General features: G+C 29.4%; 1 protein-coding gene across 2 annotated transcripts in view; it reads left to right on the top strand.

Annotated features, from left to right (window-relative positions):
- gpaa1 (glycosylphosphatidylinositol anchor attachment 1) overlaps positions 1-23,617 on the top strand; it is a 30,990-nt gene that overhangs the window by 3,115 nt on the left and 4,258 nt on the right. The gene's annotated exons all lie outside the window — the stretch shown is intronic.

Genomic DNA, 23,617 nt, shown 5'->3' with positions numbered 1-23,617 from the left:
GTCATAAAAAACGTCATAGTATAGTAAGGCGTTTTTTTCGGCCAAAAAAAGTCAAAAAAATTTTTGACCTCAAAATGTCATAAAAAACGTCATAGTATAGTAAGGCGTCAAAATCGGACAAAAAAAGTCAAAAAAATTTTTGACCTCAAAATGTCATAAAAAACGTCATAGTATAGTAAGGCGTTTTTTTCGGCCAAAAAAAGTCAAAAATTTTTTTGACCTCAAAATGTCATAAAAAACGTCATAGTATAGTAAGGCGTCAAAATCGGACAAAAAAAGTCAAAATTTTTTCTTGACCTCAAAATGTCATTAAAAACGTCATAGTAAGGCGTCAAAATCGGCCAAAAAAAGTCAAAAATTTTTTTGACCTCAAAACGTCATAAAAAACGTCATAGTATAGTAAGGCGTCAAAATCGGACAAAAAAAGTCAAAAACTTTTTTGACCTCAAAATGTCATGAAAGCATCAAAATCGGACAAAAAAGGTCAAAATTTTTTTTGATCTCAAAATGTCATAAAAAACGTCATAGTATAGTAAGGCGTCAAAATCGGCCAAAAAACTCAAAAATTTTTTTGACCTCAAAATGTCATAAAAAACGTCATAGTATAGTAAAGCGTTTTTTTCGGCCAAAAAAAGTCAAATTTTTTTTTGACCTCAATATGTCATAAAAAACGTCATAGTATAGTAAGGCGTCAAAATCGGACAAAAAAAGTCAAAAAAATTTTTGACCTCAAAATGTCATAAAAAACGTCATAGTATAGTAAGGCGTCAAAATCGGCCAAAAAAAGTCAAAAATTTTTTTGACCTCAAAATGTCATAAAAAACGTCATAGTATAGTAAGGCGTCAAAATCGGACAAAAAAAGTCACAAATTTTTTTTGACCTCAAAATGTCATAAAAAACATCATAGTATAGTAAGGCGTCAAAATCGGACAAAAAAAGTCAAAATAAATTTTTACCTCAAAATGTCATAAAAAACGTCATAGTATAGTAAGGTGTCAAAATCGGACAAAAAAAGTCAAAAAAAATTTTTGACCTCAAAATGTCATAAAAAACGTCATAGTATAGTATGGCGTCAAAATCGGACAAAAAAAGTCAAAAAAATTTTTGACCTCAAAATGTCATAAAAAACGTCATAGTATAGTAAGGCGTTTTTTTCGACCAAAAAAAGTCAAAAAATTTTTTGATCTCAAAATGTCATAAAAAACATCATAGTATAGTAAGGCGTTTTTTTCGGCCAAAAAAAGTTAAAAAAATTTTTGACATCAAAATGTCATAAAAAACGTCATAGTATAGTAAGGCGTCAAAATCAGACAAAAAAAGTCAAAAAAATTTTTGACCTCAAAATGTCATAAAAAACGTCATAGTATAGTAAGGCGTTTTTTTCGGCCAAAAAATGTCAAAATTTTTTTTGACCTCAAAATGTAATAAAAAATGTCATAGTATAGTAAGGCGTTTTTTTCGGCCTAAAAAAGTCAAAAAAATTTTTGACCTCAAAATGTCATAAAAAACGTCATAGTATAGTAAGGCGTTTTTTTCGGCCAAAAAAAGTCAAAATTTTTTTTGACCTCAAAATGTCATAAAAAACGTCATAGTATAGTAAGGCGTTTTTTTCGGCCAAAAAAAGTCAAAAAATTTTTTGACCTCAAAATGTCATAAAAAACGTCATAGTATAGTAAGGCGTCAAAATCGGCCAAAAAAAGTCAAATTTTTTTTTTACCTAAAAATGTCATAAAAAACATCATAGTATAGTAAGGCGTTTTTTTCAGCCAAAAAAAGTCAAAAAATTTTTTGACATCAAAATGTCATAAAAAACGTCATAGTATAGTAAGGCGTCAAAATCGGACAAAAAAAGTCAAAAAAAATTTTGACCTCAAAATGTCATAAAAAACGTCATAGTATAGTAAGGCGTTTTTTTCGGCCAAAAAAAGTAAAAAAATTTTTTGACCTCAAAATGTCATAAAAAACGTCATAGTATAGTAAGGCGTCAAAATCGGCCAAAAAATGTCAAAATTTTTTTTGACCTCAAAATGTCATAAAAAACGTCATAGTATAGTAAGGCGTCAAAATCGGACAAAAAAAGTCACAAATTTTTTTGACCTCAAAATGTCATAAAAAACGTCATAGTATAGTACGGCGTCAAAATCGGACAAAAAAAGTCAAAAAAAATTTTGACCTCAAAATGTCATAAAAAACGTCATAGTATAGTAAGGCGTTTTTTTCGGCCAAAAAAAGTCAAAATTTTTTTTGACCTCAAAATGTCATAAAAAACGTCATAGTATAGTAAGGTGTCAAAATCGGACAAAAAAGTCACAATTTTTTTTTACCTCAAAATGTCATAAAAAACGTCATAGTATAGTAAGGCGTCAAAATCGGACAAAAAAAGTCAAAAACTTATTTTAACCTCAAAATGTCATAAAAAACGTCATAGTATAGTAAGGCGTCAAAATCGGCCAAAAAAAGTCAAATTTTTTTTTTACCTAAAAATGTCATAAAAAACATCATAGTATAGTAAGGCGTTTTTTTCAGCCAAAAAAAGTCAAAAAATTTTTTGACATCAAAATGTCATAAAAAACGTCATAGTATAGTAAGGCGTCAAAATCGGACAAAAAAAGTCAAAAAAAATTTTGACCTCAAAATGTCATAAAAAACGTCATAGTATAGTAAGGCGTTTTTTTCGGCCAAAAAAAGTAAAAAAATTTTTTGACCTCAAAATGTCATAAAAAACGTCATAGTATAGTAAGGCGTCAAAATCGGCCAAAAAATGTCAAAATTTTTTTTGACCTCAAAATGTCATAAAAAACGTCATAGTATAGTAAGGCGTCAAAATCGGACAAAAAAAGTCACAAATTTTTTTGACCTCAAAATGTCATAAAAAACGTCATAGTATAGTACGGCGTCAAAATCGGACAAAAAAAGTCAAAAAAAATTTTGACCTCAAAATGTCATAAAAAACGTCATAGTATAGTAAGGCGTTTTTTTCGGCCAAAAAAAGTCAAAATTTTTTTTGACCTCAAAATGTCATAAAAAACGTCATAGTATAGTAAGGTGTCAAAATCGGACAAAAAAGTCACAATTTTTTTTTACCTCAAAATGTCATAAAAAACGTCATAGTATAGTAAGGCGTCAAAATCGGACAAAAAAAGTCAAAAACTTATTTTAACCTCAAAATGTCATAAAAAACGTCATAGTATAGTAAGGCGTCAAAATCGGACAAAAAAAGTCAAAAAAAATTTTGACCTCAAAATTTCATAAAAAACGTCATAGTATAGTAAGGCGTCAAAATCGGCCAAAAAAAGTCACAATTTATTTTGACCTCAAAATGTCATAAAAAACGTCATAGTATAGTAAGGCGTTTTTTTCGACCAAAAAAAGTCAAAAAAAATTTTGACCTCAAAATGTCATAAAAAACGTCATAGTATAGTAAGGCGTCAAAATCGGACAAAAAAAGTCAAAAAAATTTTTGACCTCAAAATGTCATAAAAAACGTCATAGTATAGTAAGGCGTTTTTTTCGACCAAAAAAAGTCAAAAAAATTTTTTGATCTCAAAATGTCATAAAAAACATCATAGTATAGTAAGGCGTTTTTTTACGCCAAAAAAAGTCAAAAAAATTTTTGACATCAAAATGTCATAAAAAACGTCATAGTATAGTAAGGCGTCAAAATCGGACAAAAAAAGTCAAAAAAATTTTTGACCTCAAAATGTCATAAAAAACGTCATAGTATAGTAAGGCGTCAAAATCGGACAAAAAAAGTCAAAAACTTTTTTGACCTCAAAATGTCATAAAAAACGTCATAGTATAGTAAGCCGTTTTTTTCGGCCAAAAAAAGTCAAAATTTTTTTTGACCTCAAAATGTCATAAAAAACGTCATAGTATAGTAAGGCGTTTTTTTCGGCCAAAAAAAGTCAAAAAATTTTTTGACCTCAAAATGTCATAAAAAACGTCATAGTATAGTAAGGCGTTTTTTTCGGCCAAAAAATGTCAAAAATTTTTTTGACCTCAAAATGTCATAAAAAATGTCATAGTATAGTAAGGCGTTTTTTTCGGCCTAAAAAAGTCAAAAAAATTTTTGACCTCAAAATGTCATAAAAAACGTCATAGTATAGTAAGGCGTTTTTTTCGGCCAAAAAAAGTCAAAATTTTTTTTGACCTCAAAATGTCATAAAAAACGTCATAGTATAGTAAGGCGTTTTTTTCGGCCAAAAAAAGTCAAAAAATTTTTTGACATCAAAATGTCATAAAAAACGTCATAGTATAGTAAGGCGTCAAAATCGGACAAAAAAAGTCAAAAAAATTTTTGACCTCAAAATGTCATAAAAAACGTCATAGTATAGTAAGGCGTTTTTTTCGGCCAAAAAAAGTAAAAAAAATTTTTGACCTCAAAATGTCATAAAAAACGTCATAGTATAGTAAGGCGTTTTTTTCCGCCAAAAAATGTCAAAATTTTTTTTGACCTCAAAATGTCATAAAAAACGTCATAGTATAGTAAGGCGTTTTTTTCGGCCTAAAAAAGTCAAAAAAATTTTTGACCTCAAAATGTCATAAAAAACGTCATAGTATAGTAAGGCGTCAAAATCGGACAAAAAAAGTCAAAAAAATTTTTGACCTCAAAATGTCATAAAAAACGTCATACTATAGTAAGGCGTTTTTTCCGGCCAAAAAAAGTCAAAAAAATTTTTGACCTCAAAATGTCATAAAAAACGTCATAGTATAGTAAGGCGTCAAAATCGGACAAAAAAAGTCAAAAAAATTTTTGACCTCAAAATGTCATAAAAAACGTCATAGTATAGTAAGGCGTTTTTTTCTGCCAAAAGAAGTCAAAAATTTTTTTGACCTCAAAATGTCATAAAAAACGTCATAGTATAGTAAGGCGTCAAAATCGGACAAAAAAAGTCAAAAAAATTTTTGACCTCAAAATGTCATAAAAAACGTCATAGTATAGTAAGGCGTTTTTTCCGGCCAAAAAAAGTCAAAAAAATTTTTGACCTCAAAATGTCATAAAAAACGTCATAGTATAGTAAGGCGTCAAAATCGGACAAAAAAAGTCAAAAAAATTTTTGACCTCAAAATGTCATAAAAAACGTCATAGTATAGTAAGGCGTTTTTTTCTGCCAAAAGAAGTCAAAAATTTTTTTGACCTCAAAATGTCATAAAAAACGTCATAGTATAGTAAGGCGTCAAAATCGGACAAAAAAAGTCAAAATAAATTTTTACCTCAAAATGTCATAAAAAACGTCATAGTATAGTAAGGCGTCAAAATCGGACAAAAAAAGTCAAAAAAATTTTTGACCTCAAAATGTCATAAAAAACGTCATAGTATAGTAAGGCGTTTTTTCCGGCCAAAAAAAGTCAAAAAAATTTTTGACCTCAAAATGTCATAAAAAACGTCATAGTATAGTAAGGCGTCAAAATCGGACAAAAAAAGTCAAAAAAATTTTTGACCTCAAAATGTCATAAAAAACGTCATAGTATAGTAAGGCGTTTTTTTCTGCCAAAAGAAGTCAAAAATTTTTTTGACCTCAAAATGTCATAAAAAACGTCATAGTATAGTAAGGCGTCAAAATCGGACAAAAAAAGTCAAAATAAATTTTTACCTCAAAATGTCATAAAAAACGTCATAGTATAGTAAGGCGTTTTTTTCGACCAAAAAAAGTCAAAAAATTTTTTGATCTCAAAATGTCATAAAAAACATCATAGTATAGTAAGGCGTTTTTTTCGGCCAAAAAAAGTCAAAAAAATTTTTGACATCAAAATGTCATAAAAAACGTCATAGTATAGTAAGGCGTCAAAATCAGACAAAAAAAGTCAAAAAAATTTTTGACCTCAAAATGTCATAAAAAACGTCATAGTATAGTAAGGCGTTTTTTTCCGCCAAAAAATGTCAAAATTTTTTTTGACCTCAAAATGTCATAAAAAACGTCATAGTATAGTAAGGCGTTTTTTTCGGCCTAAAAAAGTCAAAAAAATTTTTGACCTCAAAATGTCATAAAAAACGTCATAGTATAGTAAGGCGTCAAAATCGGACAAAAAAAGTCAAAAAAATTTTTGACCTCAAAATGTCATAAAAAACGTCATACTATAGTAAGGCGTTTTTTCCGGCCAAAAAAAGTCAAAAAAATTTTTGACCTCAAAATGTCATAAAAAACGTCATAGTATAGTAAGGCGTCAAAATCGGACAAAAAAAGTCAAAAAAATTTTTGACCTCAAAATGTCATAAAAAACGTCATAGTATAGTAAGGCGTTTTTTTCTGCCAAAAGAAGTCAAAAATTTTTTTGACCTCAAAATGTCATAAAAAACGTCATAGTATAGTAAGGCGTCAAAATCGGACAAAAAAAGTCAAAAAAATTTTTGACCTCAAAATGTCATAAAAAACGTCATAGTATAGTAAGGCGTTTTTTCCGGCCAAAAAAAGTCAAAAAAATTTTTGACCTCAAAATGTCATAAAAAACGTCATAGTATAGTAAGGCGTCAAAATCGGACAAAAAAAGTCAAAAAAATTTTTGACCTCAAAATGTCATAAAAAACGTCATAGTATAGTAAGGCGTTTTTTTCTGCCAAAAGAAGTCAAAAATTTTTTTGACCTCAAAATGTCATAAAAAACGTCATAGTATAGTAAGGCGTCAAAATCGGACAAAAAAAGTCAAAATAAATTTTTACCTCAAAATGTCATAAAAAACGTCATAGTATAGTAAGGTGTCAAAATCGGACAAAAAAAGTCAAAAAAAATTTTTGACCTCAAAATGTCATAAAAAACGTCATAGTATAGTATGGCGTCAAAATCGGACAAAAAAAGTCAAAAAAATTTTTGACCTCAAAATGTCATAAAAAACGTCATAGTATAGTAAGGCGTTTTTTTCGACCAAAAAAAGTCAAAAAATTTTTTGATCTCAAAATGTCATAAAAAACATCATAGTATAGTAAGGCGTTTTTTTCGGCCAAAAAAAGTCAAAAAAATTTTTGACATCAAAATGTCATAAAAAACGTCATAGTATAGTAAGGCGTCAAAATCGGCCAAAAAAAGTCAAATTTTTTTTTTACCTAAAAATGTCATAAAAAACATCATAGTATAGTAAGGCGTTTTTTTCAGCCAAAAAAAGTCAAAAAATTTTTTGACATCAAAATGTCATAAAAAACGTCATAGTATAGTAAGGCGTCAAAATCGGACAAAAAAAGTCAAAAAAAATTTTGACCTCAAAATGTCATAAAAAACGTCATAGTATAGTAAGGCGTTTTTTTCGGCCAAAAAAAGTCAAAATTTTTTTTGACCTCAAAATGTCATAAAAAACGTCATAGTATAGTAAGGTGTCAAAATCGGACAAAAAAGTCACAATTTTTTTTTACCTCAAAATGTCATAAAAAACGTCATAGTATAGTAAGGCGTCAAAATCGGACAAAAAAAGTCAAAAACTTATTTTAACCTCAAAATGTCATAAAAAACGTCATAGTATAGTAAGGCGTCAAAATCGGACAAAAAAAGTCAAAAAAAATTTTGACCTCAAAATTTCATAAAAAACGTCATAGTATAGTAAGGCGTCAAAATCGGCCAAAAAAAGTCACAATTTATTTTGACCTCAAAATGTCATAAAAAACGTCATAGTATAGTAAGGCGTTTTTTTCGACCAAAAAAAGTCAAAAAAAATTTTGACCTCAAAATGTCATAAAAAACGTCATAGTATAGTAAGGCGTCAAAATCGGACAAAAAAAGTCAAAAAAATTTTTGACCTCAAAATGTCATAAAAAACGTCATAGTATAGTAAGGCGTTTTTTTCGACCAAAAAAAGTCAAAAAAATTTTTTGATCTCAAAATGTCATAAAAAACATCATAGTATAGTAAGGCGTTTTTTTACGCCAAAAAAAGTCAAAAAAATTTTTGACATCAAAATGTCATAAAAAACGTCATAGTATAGTAAGGCGTCAAAATCGGACAAAAAAAGTCAAAAAAATTTTTGACCTCAAAATGTCATAAAAAACGTCATAGTATAGTAAGGCGTCAAAATCGGACAAAAAAAGTCAAAAACTTTTTTGACCTCAAAATGTCATAAAAAACGTCATAGTATAGTAAGCCGTTTTTTTCGGCCAAAAAAAGTCAAAATTTTTTTTGACCTCAAAATGTCATAAAAAACGTCATAGTATAGTAAGGCGTTTTTTTCGGCCAAAAAAAGTCAAAAAATTTTTTGACCTCAAAATGTCATAAAAAACGTCATAGTATAGTAAGGCGTTTTTTTCGGCCAAAAAATGTCAAAAATTTTTTTGACCTCAAAATGTCATAAAAAATGTCATAGTATAGTAAGGCGTTTTTTTCGGCCTAAAAAAGTCAAAAAAATTTTTGACCTCAAAATGTCATAAAAAACGTCATAGTATAGTAAGGCGTTTTTTTCGGCCAAAAAAAGTCAAAATTTTTTTTGACCTCAAAATGTCATAAAAAACGTCATAGTATAGTAAGGCGTTTTTTTCGGCCAAAAAAAGTCAAAAAATTTTTTGACATCAAAATGTCATAAAAAACGTCATAGTATAGTAAGGCGTCAAAATCGGACAAAAAAAGTCAAAAAAATTTTTGACCTCAAAATGTCATAAAAAACGTCATAGTATAGTAAGGCGTTTTTTTCGGCCAAAAAAAGTAAAAAAATTTTTTGACCTCAAAATGTCATAAAAAACGTCATAGTATAGTAAGGCGTTTTTTTCCGCCAAAAAATGTCAAAATTTTTTTTGACCTCAAAATGTCATAAAAAACGTCATAGTATAGTAAGGCGTTTTTTTCGGCCTAAAAAAGTCAAAAAAATTTTTGACCTCAAAATGTCATAAAAAACGTCATAGTATAGTAAGGCGTCAAAATCGGACAAAAAAAGTCAAAAAAATTTTTGACCTCAAAATGTCATAAAAAACGTCATACTATAGTAAGGCGTTTTTTCCGGCCAAAAAAAGTCAAAAAAATTTTTGACCTCAAAATGTCATAAAAAACGTCATAGTATAGTAAGGCGTCAAAATCGGACAAAAAAAGTCAAAAAAATTTTTGACCTCAAAATGTCATAAAAAACGTCATAGTATAGTAAGGCGTTTTTTTCTGCCAAAAGAAGTCAAAAATTTTTTTGACCTCAAAATGTCATAAAAAACGTCATAGTATAGTAAGGCGTCAAAATCGGACAAAAAAAGTCAAAAAAATTTTTGACCTCAAAATGTCATAAAAAACGTCATAGTATAGTAAGGCGTCAAAATCGGACAAAAAAAGTCAAAAAAATTTTTGACCTCAAAATGTCATAAAAAACGTCATAGTATAGTAAGGCGTTTTTTTCGACCAAAAAAAGTCAAAAAATTTTTTGATCTCAAAATGTCATAAAAAACATCATAGTATAGTAAGGCGTTTTTTTCAGCCATAAAAAGTCAAAAAAATTTTTGACATCAAAATGTCATAAAAAACGTCATAGTATAGTAAGGCGTCAAAATCGGACAAAAAAAGTCAAAAAATTTTTTGACCTCAAAATGTCATAGAAAACGTCATAGTATAGTAAGGCGTCAAAATCGGACAAAAAAAGTCAAAAACTTTTTTGACCTCAAAATGTCATAAAAAACGTCATAGTATAGTAAGGCGTTTTTTTCGGCCAAAAAAAGTCAAAAAAATTTTTTGACCTCAAAATGTCATAAAAAACGTCATAGTATAGTAAGGCGTTTTTTTCGGCCAAAAAAAGTCAAAAAAATTTTTGACCTCAAAATGTCATAAAAAACGTCATAGTATAGTAAGGCGTTTTTTTCGGCCAAAAAATGTCAAAAATTTTTTTGACCTCAAAATGTCATAAAAAACGTCATAGTATAGTAAGCCGTTTTTTTCGGCCTAAAAAAGTCAAAAAAAATTTTGACCTCAAAATGTCATAAAAAACGTCATAGTATAGTAAGGTGTTTTTTTCAGCCAAAAAAAGTCAAAATTTTTTTTGACCTCAAAATGTCATAAAAAACGTCATAGTATAGTAAGGCGTTTTTTTCGGCCAAAAAAATTCAAAATTTTTTTGACCTCAAAATGTCATAAAAAACGTCATAGTATAGTAAGGCGTTTTTTTCGGCCTAAAAAAGTCAAAAAAATTTTTGACCTCAAAATGTCATAAAAAACGTCATAGTATAGTAAGGCGTCAAAATCGGACAAAAAAAGTCAAAAAAATTTTTGACCTCAAAATGTCATAAAAAACGTCATAGTATAGTAAGGCGTCAAAATCGGCCAAAAAAAGTCAAAAATTTTTTTTATCTCAAAATGTCATAAAAAACATCATAGTATAGTAAGGCGTTTTTTTTTCAGCCAAAAAAAGTCAAAAAAATTTTTGACATCAAAATGTCATAAAAAACGTCATAGTATAGTAAGGCGTCAAAATCGGACAAAAAAAGTCAAAAAAAATTTTGACCTCAAAATTTCATAAAAAACGTCATAGTATAGTAAGGCGTCAAAATCGGCCAAAAAAAGTCACAATTTATTTTGACCTCAAAATGTCATAGAAAACGTCATAGTATAGTAAGGCGTTTTTTTTTCGGCCTAAAAAAGTCAAAAATTTTTTTGACCTCAAAATGTCATAAAAAACGTCATAGTATAGTAAGGCGTCAAAATCGGACAAAAAAAGTCAAAAACGTTTTTGACCTCAAAATGTCATAAAAAAGTCATAGTATAGTAAGGCGTTTTTTTCGGCCAAAAAAAGTCGAAATTTTTTTTGACCTCAAAATGTCATAAAAAACGTCATAGTATAGTAAGGCGTTTTTTTCGGCCAAAAAAAGTCAAAAACATTTTTGACCTCAAAATGTCATAAAAAACGTCATAGTATAGTAAGGCGTTTTTTTCGGCCAAAAAATGTCAAAATTTTTTTTGACCTCAAAATGTCATAAAAAACGTCATAGTATAGTAAGGCGTTTTTTTCGGCCAAAAAAAGTCAAAAATTTTTTTGACCTCAGAATGTCATAAAAAACGTCATAGTATAGTAAGGCGTTTTTTTTCGGCCAAAAAAAGTCGAAATTTTTTTTGACCTCAAAATGTCATAAAAAACGTCATAGTATAGTAAGGCGTTTTTTTCGGCCAAAAAAAGTCAAAAAAATTTTTGACCTCAAAATGTCATAAAAAACGTCATAGTATAGTAAGGCGTTTTTTTCGGACAAAAAAAGTCAAAAAAATTTTTGACCTCAAAATGTCATAAAAAACGTCATAGTAAAGTAAGGTGTCAAAATCGGCCAAAAAAAGTCACAATTTTTTTTGACCTCAAAATGTCATAAAAAACGTCATAGTCTAGTAAGGCGTTTTTTTCGACCAAAAAAATTCAAAAATTTTTTTGATCTCAAAATGTCATAAAAAAATCATAGTATAGTAAGGCGTTTTTTTCAGCCAAAAAAAGTCAAAAAATTTTTTGACCTCAAAATGTCATAAAAAACGTCATAGTATAGTAAGGCGTTTTTTTCGGCCAAAAAAAGTCGAAATTTTTTTTGACCTCAAAATGTCATAAAAAACGTCATAGTATAGTAAGGCGTTTTTTTCGGCCAAAAAAAGTCAAAAAAATTTTTTGACCTCAAAATGTCATAAAAAACGTCATAGTATAGTAAGGCGTTTTTTTCGGCCAAAAAAAGTCACAATTTTTTTTGACCTCAAAATGTCATAAAAAACGTCATAGTATAGTAAGGCGTCAAAATCGGACAAAAAAAGTCAACATTTTTTTTGACCTCAAAATGTCATAAAAAACGTCATAGTATAGTAAGGCGTTTTTTTCGGCCAAAAAAGTCAACATTTTTTTTGACCTCAAAATGTCATAAAAAACGTCATAGTATAGTAAGGCGTCAAAATCGGACAAAAAAAGTCAAAAAAAATTTTGACCTCAAAATGTCATAAAAAACGTCATAGTATAGTAAGGCGTTTTTTTCGGCCAAAAAAAGTCACAATTTTTTTTGACCTCAAAATGTCATAAAAAACGTCATAGTATAGTAAGGCGTCAAAATCGGACAAAAAAAGTCACAATTTTTTTTGACCTCAAAATGTCATAAAAAACGTCATAGTATAATAAGGCGTTTTTTTCGGCCAAAAAAAGTCCAAATGTTTTTTTACCTCAAAATGTCATAAAAAACGTCATAGTATAGTAAGGCGTTTTTTTCGGCCTAAAAAAGTCAAAAATTTTTTTGACCTCAAAATGTCATAAAAAACGTCATAGTATAGTAAGGCGTCAAAATCGGACAAAAAAAGTCAAAAACTTTTTTGACCTCAAAATGTCATAAAAAACGTCATAGTATAGTAAGGCGTCAAAATCGGACAAAAAAAGTCAAAAAAATTTTTGACCTCAAAATGTCATAAAAAACGTCATAGTATAGTAAGGCGTCAAAATCTGACAAAAAAAGTCAAAAAAATTTTTGACCTCAAAATGTCATAAAAAACGTCATAGTATAGTAAGGCGTCAAAATCGGACAAAAAAAGTCAAAAAAATTTTTGACTCTCAAAATGTCATAAAAAACGTCATAGTATAGTAAGGCGTTTTTTTCGGCCAAAAAAAGTAAAAAAATTTTTTGACCTCAAAATGTCATAAAAAACGTCATAGTATAGTAAGGCGTTTTTTTCGGCCAAAAAATGTCAAAATTTTTTTTGACCTCAAAATGTCATAAAAAACGTCATAGTATAGTAAGGCGTTTTTTTCGGCCTAAAAAAGTCAAAAAATTTTTTGACCTCAAAATGTCTTAAAAAACGTCATAGTATAGTAAGGCGTCAAAATCGGACAAAAAAAGTCAAAAACTTTTTTGACCTCAAAATGTCATAAAAAACGTCATAGTATAGTAAGGCGTTTTTTTCGGCCAAAAAAAGTCGAAATTTTTTTTTACCTCAAAATGTCATAAAAAACATCATAGTATAGTAAGGCGTTTTTTTCAGCCAAAAAAAGTCAAAAAATTTTTTGACATCAAAATGTCATAAAAAACGTCATAGTATAGTAAGGCGTCAAAATCGGCCAAAAATCGGCCTCAAAATGTCATAAAAAACATCATAGTATAGTAAGGCGTTTTTTTCGACCAAAAAAAGTCAAAAACTTTTTTGACCTCAAAATGTCATAAAAAACGTCATAGTATAGTAAGGCGTCAAAATCGGACAAAAAAAGTCAAAAAAATTTTTGACCTCAAAATGTCATAAAAAACGTCATAGTATAGTAAGGCGTCAAAATCGGACAAAAAAAGTCAAAAAAATTTTTGACTCTCAAAATGTCATAAAAAACGACATAGTATAGTAAGGCGTTTTTTTCGGCCAAAAAAAGTAAAAAAATTTTTTGACCTCAAAATGTCATAAAAAACGTCATAGTATAGTAAGGCGTTTTTTTCGGCCAAAAAATGTCAAAATTTTTTTTGACCTCAAAATGTCATAAAAAACGTCATAGTATAGTAAGGCGTTTTTTTCGGCCTAAAAAAGTCAAAAAATTTTTTGACCTCAAAATGTCATAAAAAACGTCATAGTATAGTAAGGCGTCAAAATCGGACAAAAAAAGTCAAAAACTTTTTTGACCTCAAAATGTCATAAAAAACGTCATAGTATAGTAAGGCGTTTTTTTCGGCCAAAAAAAGTCGAAATTTTTTTTTACCTCAAAATGTCATAAAAAACATCATAGTATAGTAAGGCGTTTTTTTCAGCCAAAAAATGTCAAAAAATTTTTTGACATCAAAATGTCATAAAAAACGTCATAGTATAGTAAGGCGTCAAAATCGGCCAAAAATCGGCCTCAAAATGTCATAAAAAACATCATAGTATAGTAAGGCGTTTTTTTCGACCAAAAAAAGTCAAAAACTTTTTTGACCTCAAAATGTCATAAAAAACGTCATAGTATAGTAAGGCGTCAAAATCGGACAAAAAAAGTCAAAAAAATTTTTGACCTCAAAATGTCATAAAAAACGTCATAGTATAGTAAGGCGTCAAAATCGGACAAAAAAAGTCAAAAAAATTTTTGACTCTCAAAATGTCATAAAAAACGACATAGTATAGTAAGGCGTTTTTTTCGGCCAAAAAAAGTAAAAAAATTTTTTGACCTCAAAATGTCATAAAAAACGTCATAGTATAGTAAGGCGTTTTTTTCGGCCAAAAAATGTCAAAATTTTTTTTGACCTCAAAATGTCATAAAAAACGTCATAGTATAGTAAGGCGTTTTTTTCGGCCTAAAAAAGTCAAAAAATTTTTTGACCTCAAAATGTCATAAAAAACGTCATAGTATAGTAAGGCGTCAAAATCGGACAAAAAAAGTCAAAAACTTTTTTGACCTCAAAATGTCATAAAAAACGTCATAGTATAGTAAGGCGTTTTTTTCGGCCAAAAAAAGTCGAAATTTTTTTTGACCTCAAAATGTCATAAAAAACGTCATAGTATAGTAAGGCGTTTTTTTCGGCCAAAAAAAGTCAAAAACATTTTTGACCTCAAAATGTCATAAAAAACGTCATAGTATAGTAAGGCGTTTTTTTCGGCCAAAAAATGTCAAAATTTTTTTTGACCTCAAAATGTCATAAAAAACGTCATAGTATAGTAAGGCGTTTTTTTCGGCCAAAAAAAGTCAAAAAATTTTTTGACCTCAAAATGTCATAAAAAACGTCATAGTATAGTAAGGCGTTTTTTTCGGCCAAAAAATGTCAAAATTTTTTTTGACCTCAAAATGTCATAAAAAACGTCATAGTATAGTAAGGCGTTTTTTTCGGCCAAAAAAAGTCAAAAAATTTTTTGACCTCAAAATGTCATAAAAAACGTCATAGTATATATAGTAAGGCGTCAAAATCTGACAAAAAAAGTCAAAAACATTTTTGACCTCAAAATGTCATAAAAAACGTCATAGTATAGTAAGGCGTCAAAATCGGACAAAAAAAGTCAAAAACTTTTTTGACCTCAAAATGTCATAAAAAACGTCATAGTATAGTAAGGTGTTTTTTTCGGCCAAAAAAAGTCGAAATTTTTTTTGACCTCAAAATGTCATAAAAAACGTCATAGTATAGTAAGGCGTTTTTTTCGGCCAAAAAAAGTCAAAAAATTTTTTGACCTCAAAATGTCATAAAAAACGTCATAGTATAGTAAGGCGTTTTTTTCGGCCAAAAAATGTCAAAAATTTTTTTGACCTCAAAATGTCATAAAAAACGTCATAGTATAGTAAGGCGTTTTTTTCGGCCAAAAAAAGTCCAAAAAATTTTTGACCTCAAAATGTCATAAAAAACGTCATAGTATAGTAAGGCGTCAAAATCGGACAAAAAAAGTCAAAAAAATTTTTGACCTCAAAATGTCATAAAAAACGTCATAGTATGTCATAAAAAACGTCATAGTATAGCAAGGCGTCAAAATCGGCCAAAAAAAGTCAAAATTTTTTTTGACCTCAAAATGTCATAAAAAACGTCATAGTATAGTAAGGTGTTTTTTTCCGCCAAAAAAAGTCCAAATTTTTTTTGACCTCAAAATGTCATAAAAAACGTCATAGTATAGTAAGGCGTCAAAATCGGACAAAAAAAGTCAAAAAAATTTTTTGACCTCAAAATGTCATAAAAAACGTCATAGTATAGTAAGGCGTCAAAATCGGACAAAAAAAGTCAGAATTTTTTTTTACCTCAAAATGTCATAAAAAACGTCATAGTATAGTAAGGATCAAGGATCAAGGATCAGGGTCAAGGTTCAAGGAACTTTATTGTCATACCAGGACATTTACATGTTATGGTACGAAATTAGTACTCAGGTCCCAGTTTAAGCCATTCAGAGCAAGACGTGAACAAGAATGAAATCTAAACATAAGGGCAATAATATAAACATTAGAGTAGAAAATATTAACATATAAACATTAGAGTAGAGAAATAAATATAACATTAGAGAAAATAAAAATAAACATTAGCAAGAAATATATAAACACTGTGAAATTTAAACAGTTAACAATTAAATAAAGTGAAAATAAGATAAGATAAGGAAGCCGAAGTTAGCACGTGCATAAATACTCATGTGCAAGTAGGAGGTAGTGGTAGTGCAGATGTAGTCCGTGTATTGCACCTATATGAGCATGTTGCCCTATGGTGGCCAAGTATTGCACTTAGTGAGACAGATAAAGTGTTGTAGTGCAGGACTGTCAGTGTGTGGTGGTGGGGGGAGGTCGGTCTACAGGGCAGGGCTAGAGTTGAGCAGTCTTACAGCTTCAGGGAAGAAGCTGATCCTGAGCCTGGTGGTCCTGCTCCGGATGCTCCTCTGCCGCCTGCCTGAGGGGAGGGGTTGGAAAAGATTGTGTGCGGGATGGGTGGAGTCCTTCATGATGCGGAGGGCCCTCCCTCTGCATCGTGCTTTGTAGAGGTCTGAGGTGGTGGGCAGGCTGTTCCCCACAGTCCTCTGTGCAGCCTTTACCACCCTCTGCAGAGCCTTCCTCTCAGCAGCAGTGCAGCTGCCAATTTTTTTGACCTCAAAATGTCATAAAAAACGTCATAGTATAGTAAGGCGTCAAAATCGGACAAAAAAAGTCAAAAATTTTTTTGACCTCAAAATGTCATAAAAAACGTCATAGTATAGTAAGGCGTCAAAATCGGACAAAAAAAGTCAAAAAATTTTTTGACCTCAAAATGTCATAAAAAACGTCATAGTATAATAAGGCGTCAAAATCGGACAAAAAAAGTCAAAAAATTTTTTGACCTCAAAATGTCATAAAAAACGTCATAGTATAGTAAGGCGTTTTTTTCGGCCAAAAAAAGTCAACATTTTTTTTGACCTCAAAATGTCATAAAAAACGTCATCGTACAGTAAGGCATTTTTTTCAGCCAAAAAAAGTCAAAAAATTTTTTGACCTCAAAATGTCATAAAAAACGTCATAGTATCTCCTAAAAAATGTCATAGTATAGCAAGGCGTCAAAATCGGCCAAAAAAAGTCAAAAATTTTTTTGACCTCAAAATGTCATAAAAAACGTCATAGTATAGTAAGGCGTTTTTTTCGGCCAGAAAATGTCAAAATTTTTTTTGACCTCAAAATGTCATAAAAAACGTCATAGTATAGTAAGGCGTCAAAATCGGACAAAAAAAGTCAAAAAAATTTTTGACCTCAAAATGTCATAAAAAACGTCATAGTATAGTAAGGCGTTTTTTTCGGCCAAAAAAAGTCAAAATTTTTTTTGACCTCAAAATGTCATAAAAAACGTCATAGTATAGTAAGGCGTCAAAATCGGCCAAAAAAAGTCAAAAAAATTTTTGACCTCAAAATGTCATAAAAAACGTCATAGTATAGTAAGGCGTCAAAATCGGACAAAAAAAGTCAAAAAAATTTTTGACCTCAAAATGTCATAAAAAACGTCATAGTATAGTAAGGCGTTTTTTTCGGCCTAAAAAAGTCAAAAAATTTTTTGACCTCAAAATGTCATAAAAAACGTCATAGTATAGTAAGGCGTCAAAATCGGACAAAAAAAGTCAAAAACTTTTTTGACCTCAAAATGTCATAAAAAACGTCATAGTATAGTAAGGCGTCAAAATCGGACAAAAAAAGTCAAAAAAAATTTTGACCTCAAAATGTCATAAAAAACGTCATAGTATAGTAAGGCGTTTTTTTCGGCCAAAAAAAGTCAAAATTTTTTTTGACCTCAAAATGTCATAAAAAACGTCATAGTATAGTAAGGCGTCAAAATCGGCCAAAAAAAGTCAAAAAAATTTTTGACCTCAAAATGTCATAAAAAACGTCATAGTATAGTAAGGCGTTTTTTTCGGCCAAAAAAAGTCAAAATTTTTTTTGACCTCAAAATGTCATAAAAAACGTCATAGTATAGTAAGGCGTCAAAATCGGACAAAAAAAGTCAAAAAATTTTTTGACCTCAAAATGTCATAAAAAACGTCATAGTATAATAAGGCGTCAAAATCGGACAAAAAAAGTCAAAAAATTTTTTGACCTCAAAATGTCATAAAAAACGTCATAGTATAGTAAGGCGTTTTTTTCGGCCAAAAAAAGTCAACATTTTTTTTGACCTCAAAATGTCATAAAAAACGTCATCGTACAGTAAGGCATTTTTTTCAGCCAAAAAAAGTCAAAAAATTTTTTGACCTCAAAATGTCATAAAAAACGTCATAGTATAGTAAGGCGTCAAAATCGGACAAAAAAAGTCAAAAAAAATTTTTGACCTCAAAATGTCATAAAAAACGTCATAGTATAGTAAGGCGTCAAAATCGGACAAAAAAAGTCAAAACATTTTTTTGACCTCAAAATGTCATAAAAAACGTCATAGTATAGTAAGGCGTTTTTTTCGGCCAAAAAAAGTCAAAAAATTTTTTGACCTCAAAATGTCATAAAAAATGTCATAGTATAGTAAGGCGTCAAAATCGGACAAAAAAAGTCAAAAAAAATTTTGACCTCAAAATGTCATAAAAAACGTCATAGTATAGTAAGGCGTTTTTTTCGGCCTAAAAAAGTCAAAAACTTTTTTGACCTCAAAATGTCATAAAAAACGTCATAGTATAGTAAGGCGTCAAAATCGGACAAAAAAAGTCAAAAAAAATTTTGACCTCAAAATGTCATAAAAAACGTCATAGTATAGTAAGGCGTTTTTTTCGGCCAAAAAAAGTCACAATTTTTTTTGACCTCAAAATGTCATAAAAAACGTCATAGTATAGTAAGGCGTCAAAATCGGACAAAAAAAGTCACAATTTTTTTTGACCTCAAAATGTCATAAAAAACGTCATAGTATAATAAGGCGTTTTTTTCGGCCAAAAAAAGTCCAAATTTTTTTTTACCTCAAAATGTCATAAAAAACGTCATAGTATAGTAAGGCGTTTTTTTCGGCCTAAAAAAGTCAAAAATTTTTTTGACCTCAAAATGTCATAAAAAACGTCATAGTATAGTAAGGCGTCAAAATCGGACAAAAAAAGTCAAAAACTTTTTTGACCTCAAAATGTCATAAAAAACGTCATAGTATAGTAAGGCGTCAAAATCGGACAAAAAAAGTCAAAAAAATTTTTGACCTCAAAATGTCATAAAAAACGTCATAGTATATTAAGGCGTTTTTTTCGGCCAAAAAAAGTCTAAATTTTTTTTGACCTCAAAATGTCATAAAAAACGTCATAGTATAGTAAGGCGTCAAAATCGGACAAAAAAAGTCAAAAAATTTTTTGACCTCAAAATGTCATAAAAAACGTCATAGTATAGTAAGGCGTTTTTTTCGGCCAAAAAAAGTCAAAAACATTTTTGACCTCAAAATGTCATAAAAAACGTCATAGTATAGTAAGGCGTTTTTTTCGGCCAAAAAAAGTCAAAATTTTTTTTGACCTCAAAATGTCATAAAAAACGTCATAGTATAGTAAGGCGTTTTTTTCGGCCAAAAAAAGTCAAAATTTTTTTTGAGCTCAAAATGTCATAAAAAACGTCATAGTATAGTAAGGCGTTTTTTTCGGCCAAAAAAAGTCGAAATTTTTTTTGACCTCAAAATGTCATAAAAAACGTCATAGTATAGTAAGGCGTTTTTTTCAGCCAAAAAAAGTCAAAATTTTTTTTGACCTCAAAATGTCATAAAAAACGTCATAGTATAGTAAGGCGTTTTTTTCGGCCAAAAAAAGTCAAAATTTTTTTTGACCTCAAAATGTCATAAAAAACGTCATAGTATAGTAAGGCGTCAAAATCGGACAAAAAAAGTCAAAAAAAATTTTTGACCTCAAAATGTCATAAAAAACGTCATAGTATAGTAAGGCGTCAAAATCGGACAAAAAAAGTCAAAACATTTTTTTGACCTCAAAATGTCATAAAAAACGTCATAGTATAGTAAGGCGTTTTTTTCGGCCAAAAAAAGTCAAAAAATTTTTTGACCTCAAAATGTCATAAAAAATGTCATAGTATAGTAAGGCGTCAAAATCGGACAAAAAAAGTCAAAAAAAATTTTGACCTCAAAATGTCATAAAAAACGTCATAGTATAGTAAGGCGTTTTTTTCGGCCTAAAAAAGTCAAAAACTTTTTTGACCTCAAAATGTCATAAAAAACGTCATAGTATAGTAAGGCGTTTTTTTCGGCCAAAAAAAGTCAAAATTTTTTTGACCTCAAAATGTCATAAAAAGCGTCATAGTATAGTAAGGCATTTTTTTCGGCCAAAAAAAGTCAAAAAATTTTTTGACCTCAAAATGTCATAAAAAACGTCATAGTATAGTAAGGCGTTTTTTTCGGCCAAAAAAAGTCACAATTTTTTTTGACCTCAAAATGTCATAAAAAACGTCATAGTATAGTAAGGCGTCAAAATCGGACAAAAAAAGTCAACATTTTTTTTGACCTCAAAATGTCATAAAAAACGTCATAGTATAGTAAGGCGTTTTTGTCGGCCAAAAAAAGTCAACATTTTTTTTGACCTCAAAATGTCATAAAAAATGTCATAGTATAGTAAGGCGTTTTTTTCGGCCAAAAAAGTCAACATTTTTTTTGACCTCAAAATGTCATAAAAAACGTCATAGTATAGTAAGGCGTCAAAATCGGACAAAAAAAGTCAAAAAAAATTTTGACCTCAAAATGTCATAAAAAACGTCATAGTATAGTAAGGCGTTTTTTTCGGCCAAAAAAAGTCACAATTTTTTTTGACCTCAAAATGTCATAAAAAACGTCATAGTATAGTAAGGCGTCAAAATCGGACAAAAAAAGTCACAATTTTTTTTGACCTCAAAATGTCATAAAAAACGTCATAGTATAATAAGGCGTTTTTTTCGGCCAAAAAAAGTCCAAATTTTTTTTTACCTCAAAATGTCATAAAAAACGTCATAGTATAGTAAGGCGTTTTTTTCGGCCTAAAAAAGTCAAAAAATTTTTTGACCTCAAAATGTCATAAAAAACGTCATAGTATAGTAAGGCGTCAAAATCGGACAAAAAAAGTCAAAAACTTTTTTGACCTCAAAATGTCATAAAAAACGTCATAGTATAGTAAGGCGTCAAAATCGGACAAAAAAAGTCAAAAAAATTTTTGACCTCAAAATGTCATAAAAAACGTCATAGTATATTAAGGCGTTTTTTTCGGCCAAAAAAAGTCTAAATTTTTTTTGACCTCAAAATGTCATAAAAAACGTCATAGTATAGTAAGGCGTCAAAATCGGTCAAAAAAAGTCAAAATTTTTTTTGACCTCAAAATGTCATAAAAAACGTCATAGTATAGTAAGGCGTTTTTTTCGGCCTAAAAAAGTCAAAAAATTTTTTGACCTCAAAATGTCATAAAAAACGTCATAGTATAGTAAGGCGTCAAAATCGGACAAAAAAAGTCAAAAACTTTTTTGACCTCAAAATGTCATAAAAAACGTCATAGTATAGTAAGGCGTTTTTTTCGGCCAAAAAAAGTCAAAAAATTTTTTGACCTCAAAATGTCATAAAAAACGTCATAGTATAGTAAGGCGTTTTTTTTCGGCCAAAAAAAGTCACAATTTTTTTTGACCTCAAAATGTCATAAAAAACGTCATAGTATAGTAAGGCGTCAAAATCGGACAAAAAAAGTCAAAAATTTTTTTGACCTCAAAATGTCATAAAAAACGTCATAGTATAGTAAGGCGTTTTTTTCGGCCAAAAAAAGTCCAAATTTTTTTTGACCTCAAAATGTCATAAAAAACGTAATAGTATAGTAAGGCGTTTTTTTCGGCCTAAAAAAGTCAAAAAATTTTTTGACCTCAAAATGTCATAAAAAAACGTCATAGTATAGTAAGGCGTCAAAATCGGACAAAAAAAGTCAAAAACTTTTTTGACCTCAAAATGTCATAAAAAACGTCATAGTATAGTAAGGCGTTTTTTTCGGCCTTTTTTTGTCCGTCAAAATCGGACAAAAAAAGTCAAACATTTTTTTGACCTCAAAATGTCATAAAAAACGTCATAGTATAGTAAGGGGTTTTTTCGGCCAAAAAATGTCAAAAATGTTTTTGACCTCAAAATGTCATAAAAAACGTCATAGTATAGTAAGGCGTTTTTTTCGGCCAAAAAAAGTCAAAATTTTTTTTGACCTCAAAATGTCATAAAAAACGTCATAGTTTAGTAAGGCGTTTTTTTCGGCCAAAAAAAATCAAAAAATTTTTTGACCTCAAAATGTCATAAAAAACGTCATAGTATAGTAAGGTGTCAAAATCGGACAAAAAAAGTCAAAAAAATTTTTGACCTCAAAATGTCATAAACGTCATAGTATAGTAAGGCGTTTTTTTTCGGCCAAAAAAAGTCAAAATTTTTTTTGACCTCAAAATGTCATAAAAAACGTCATAGTTTAGTAAGGCGTTTTTTTCGGCCAAAAAATGTCAAAATTTTTTTTGACCTCAAAATGTCATAAAAAACGTCATATATAGTAAGGCGTTTTTTTCGACCAAAAAAAGTCAAAATTATTTTTGACCTCAAAATGTCATAAAAAACGTCATAGTATAGTAAGGCGTTTTTTTCGACCAAAAAAAGTCAAAAAAATGTTTTGACCTCAAAATGTCATAAAAAACGTCATAGTATAGTAAGGCGTCAAAATCAGACAAAAAAAGTCAAACATTTTTTTGACCTCAAAATGTCAAAAAATGTCATAGTATAGTAAGGCGTCAAAATCGGACAAAAAAAGTCAAAAAATTTTTTGACCTCAAAATGTCATAAAAAACGTCATAGTATAGTAGGGTGTTTTTTTCGGCCAAAAAAAGTCCAAATTTTTTTTGACCTCAAAATGTCATAAAAAACGTCATAGTATAGTAAGGCGTCACAATCAGACAAAAAAAGTCAAACATTTTTTTGACCTCAAAATGTCATAAAAAATGTCATAGTATAGTAAGGCGTCAAAATCGGACAAAAAAAGTCAAAAAATTTTTTGACCTCAAAATGTCATAAAAAACGTCATAGTATAGTAAGGGGTTTTTTCGGCCAAAAAATGTCAAAAATGTTTTTGACCTCAAAATGTCATAAAAAACGTCATAGTATAGTAAGGCGTTTTTTTCGGCCAAAAAAAGTCAAAATTTTTTTTGACCTCAAAATGTCATAAAAAACGTCATAGTTTAGTAAGGCGTTTTTTTCGGCCAAAAAAAATCAAAAAATTTTTTGACCTCAAAATGTCATAAAAAACGTCATAGTATAGTAAGGCGTTTTTTTCGACCAAAAAAAGTCAAAAAAATGTTTTGACCTCAAAATGTCATAAAAAACGTCATAGTATAGTAAGGCGTCAAAATCAGACAAAAAAAGTCAAACATTTTTTTGACCTCAAAATGTCAAAAAATGTCATAGTATAGTAAGGCGTCAAAATCGGACAAAAAAAGTCAAAAAATTTTTTGACCTCAAAATGTCATAAAAAACGTCATAGTATAGTAGGGTGTTTTTTTCGGCCAAAAAAAGTCCAAATTTTTTTTGACCTCAAAATGTCATAAAAAACGTCATAGTATAGTAAGGCGTCACAATCAGACAAAAAAAGTCAAACATTTTTTTGACCTCAAAATGTCATAAAAAATGTCATAGTATAGTAAGGCGTCAAAATCGGACAAAAAAAGTCAAAAAATTTTTTGACCTCAAAATGTCATAAAAAACGTCATAGTATAGTAAGGTGTTTTTTTCGGCCAAAAAAAGTCTACATTTTTTTTGACCTCAAAATGTCATAAAAAACCTCATAGTATAGTAAGGCGTCAAAATAGGCCAAAAAAAGTCATACTTAATCAACAAAACAATCTGAAGAGCTGCTTGGCAGCCGAAAGAGCCAGAATTCC

The sequence above is a fragment of the Toxotes jaculatrix genome, chromosome 14 (genome assembly GCF_017976425.1).
Source record: "Toxotes jaculatrix isolate fToxJac2 chromosome 14, fToxJac2.pri, whole genome shotgun sequence".
NCBI lineage: Eukaryota > Metazoa > Chordata > Actinopteri > Toxotidae > Toxotes > Toxotes jaculatrix.
The sequence above is the reverse complement of the archived record's forward strand: the minus strand, read 5'-3'. Positions and strand labels throughout refer to the sequence as shown.